This window comes from Octopus bimaculoides, chromosome 29, assembly GCF_001194135.2.
Source record: "Octopus bimaculoides isolate UCB-OBI-ISO-001 chromosome 29, ASM119413v2, whole genome shotgun sequence".
Taxonomy (NCBI): Eukaryota; Metazoa; Mollusca; class Cephalopoda; order Octopoda; family Octopodidae; genus Octopus; species Octopus bimaculoides.
In genome coordinates, this window is record NC_069009.1 from 2997622 (window position 1) to 3001513 (window position 3892).

General features: G+C 39.8%; 1 protein-coding gene across 1 annotated transcript in view; it reads right to left on the reverse strand.

Annotated features, from left to right (window-relative positions):
- The window catches only part of LOC106871532 (CTTNBP2 N-terminal-like protein), a gene marked incomplete at its 3' end in the record, with an annotated part of 35907 nt that overhangs the window by 17534 nt on the left and 14481 nt on the right, over positions 1 to 3892 (reverse strand). The gene's annotated exons all lie outside the window — the stretch shown is intronic.

Genomic DNA, 3892 nt, shown 5'->3' on the forward strand with positions numbered 1-3892 from the left:
TATATATATATATATATATATATATATATATATATGCATACATGCACATACACAAACGTATATATGTATATACATGCACATACAGACACATGTATGTGTAAGTATGTTTATACATACTTTATGTACAGTTATAGATACAGATACCCATATGCATATATATATATATATATATATATATATATACACACACACACACACACGGTATCTAGGGTATACAGCTACAGACAGCATAACCCAAAGATGCACAGCTCAAACAACTCAAGAAGTACATTGGTAAAGCAGCTGCTTCTCTGTCGAGACCTCCCCCCACCCACGAAAAATAAGGAAATATAGAAGGAGAGAAATGAAAGTATGGAAGTACAAACAGATCATAACATCTATCAAGGTCAGGGCATACAGGACTTGTGTTGGTTTGTTATCAACGGACCTTTGGAAGTGAGTGTGGTTTGGACAACATACTGCAGACAAGATTACAAACTGCGTCTGGTATGATCCATACATTTGCACATACACGTGTGTGTGTGTGTGTTCAAAGTGTCTATAAAGTGTGTGTGTGATTCAAAATAATTGTAGCTTTGTAACCATACATGATAGAACTAAATTGCACACACTTTATACACACCCTGTGCGTGTATGTGTATATATGATGCAGAAGGATCATTAAACAGGCGCAGGAGTGGCTGTGTGGTAAGTAGCTTTTAATGTAGCACCGGCATCAGTGCTTTTAATGTGGAACTAGCACCAGTGCTATTAATGTGGCACCAGCACCAGTGCTTTTAATGTGGCTCCAGTGCTATTAATGTAGCACCAGCATCAGTGCTTTTAATGTGGCACCAACATCAATGCTTTTAATGTGGCACCAGTGCTTATAATGTAGCACCAGCACCAGTGCTATTAATGTGGCTCCAACACCAATGCTTTTAATGTGGTACCAGTGCTATTAACATAGCACAAGCACCAGTGCTTTTAATGTGGCACTAGCACTATTAATGTGGCACCAACATCAATGCTTTTAATGTGACACCTGCATGAGCAATGTGTGTGTGTGTGTCTGTGTTTGTCCCCCGCCACCATCACCACCTGACAACCAGTGTTGGTATGTTTACATCCCCCTAATATAACAGTCCAGTGAATGAGACCGATAGAATAGGCACCAGGTTTAAAAACAAATAAGCATTGGGGTCAGTCCATTCGACTCAAATTTCTTAAAGGCAGTGCCCCAGCATGGCCGTAGTCTAACGACAGAAACCAGCAAAAGATAGAAGATAAAGATAGAGTGTAGAACCACGGTGCCTGTAACCAAGTTGTTCCGTTGTGTTGTACACGCATACCTCTAAAGCAACATTATACAGCCTGTCACATACATTCCTCTTTTAATGTAATGCATCCATCTGATGTGAGTTAGTACTCGTAGCAGCCTAGTAATAGTATATCCTGGTTGAACAAAAATACAGCCAAAAACAGAGCATACACAAATGAAGAGAGTCTGCTTTAATGTGTTGTAATGCTATCGTAGGGTTAATTGTGAAAAATCTGATACTGTAAGACATGTTAGATAGCGGTTATGGCTTTATAGTACACTGCTTTTCTGTATGGTTACCATGGTTACTTGTTTGTTTGTTTAACACTAAATCAGTCCCTGATCCAGTAGACTTATGATCAAAGATGTTCCAGCCATGACCATCCCATCTTTCATTCAGGCATTGTGTATTTAGGACTACATTATTTAATGTATAGTATGAAGGTTATAGCTATATAGTACTTTTTTTAGCCCAAGGTCAGTCCTGATCTTTTTTTATTTTTTCATTCTTTTACTTGTTTCAGTTGTTTGACTGTGGCCATGCTGGAGCACCACCTTTAGTCGAGCAAATCGACCCCAGGACTTATTCTATTGGTCTCTTTTTGCCGAACCGCTAAGTCATCGGTTGTCAAGCGATGCTGGGGGGACAAACACACACACACACACACACACACATATATATATATATATATATATATATATATATACGACGGGCTTCTCTCAGTTTCTGTCTACCAAATCTATTTACAAAGCTTTGGCCAGCCCAAGGTTATAATAGAAGGCACTTGCCCAAAGTGCCACACCGTGGGACTGAACCCAGGACCATGTGGTTGAGAAACAAGCTTCTTACCACACAGCTATGCCTGCACCTATATTTTTTGTTAATTTTTTTGTTTGTTTGCTTTGTTTGTTGGATTTCTTTCCTCTTTTCCTGCAGTTCCAGTTGACTGCATCTGCTGGCTTTGTAACAAGAGAAATCACTGAAGCGGAAACAAGCCATGACATAATAGTTTCTGCCTCCACTGCCAGGCTAAATATAGAAATGGTCCGAGACAAGGAAGACATAACGCTCGGTTCCACATGACTGCATATCACACCGGCTGAATGCTGACCAACGGTGCAAAGTTGGCAGCTTCGAGTTGCAAGACCGGTGCTCCCTGCTGCAGGTCCTGCAGATGGTTTGCGACAACTGACGTGTGCATCCTAGGTCATGTGACGCAATCTACCCAACCTGTTACCCCTCTGTTTTCAAAGTGGAAACTGAAATATTTAAGGTTGGGGGGGGGGCGATTGGTAGGGTCTGCAGAAGATCGGATACAATACCTTGTGGTATTCATTGTGGTTCTTTAAGATCATCATCATCATCATCATCATCATCGTTAAGCAGACATAACTAACGACACACTGACATAGCCTCCATAGGCTGTTTGTGGTTAAACAGACATAACTAATGACACACACAAACAGCCATAACTAATCAAAGGGTGAGAGAAAGAGAATTCTGGCTACACAGACATAACTAATGATGCAGAAAGACACACAGACAATCTATAGTTCAACAGACATAACTAATCCCATGTATTGACAAACACCGGTTAAACAGACAGATCTGGTCAGACATAACTAATGACACACCTAAATGCAAGGAAATCTCAGGTTTAGCAGACATAACTAATGACACACACGCACAGACATAACTAACCGCATACATACTGAGAAGATCTGGTTAAAAAGACATAACTAATGACACACCTAAATGCAAGGAAATCTCAGGTTTAGCAGACAACTAATGACACACACACACAGACATAACTAACCGCATACAGACTGAGAAGATCTGGTTAAAAAGACATAACTAATGACACAACTAAACGCAAGGAAATCTCAGGTTTAGCAGACATAACTAATGACACAACTAAATGCAAGGAAATCTCAGGTTTAGCAGACATAACTAATGACACACACACACAGACATAACTAACCGCATACATACTGAGAAGATCTGGTTAAAAAGACATAACTAATGACACACCTAAATGCAAGGAAATCTCAGGTTTAGCAGACCTAACTAACGACACACATACAGACATAACTAATCGCAAATGCACAAGAATGGTCTCTGATTAACAGACATAACTAACGACACACCGGATAAACACAATCTCGAGTTAACAAAGACGCACACATACACATAAACACACACACACACACACACACATGCACGCGTGCATGCGCACACACACGCACACACACACAGTCTGCCTGTTTTTCTGCTTAAGCCAGTTCTCGTGCACTCACCTTCCGGAACTGAAAAAAGATCTTTTTCAAGATCTTTGAAGTGACATGATATGTCTCCTGCGCAAATTAGATTCTTGGGTACCCAGGTGGAAGAACACAGCACGGGTGGGTAGACAGTGGGCACACAGACAGGCAGACAAATAGACAGACAGATATTTACTATATATATATATATATATATATATATATAATTATTACAAATTAAAAGGGTAAAGGATTGCTGATCCCTTAATTATGTTTATAAATATATATGAGCTTTTAAATAAGTTCTCCACCAATAATGGTGCTTTCATA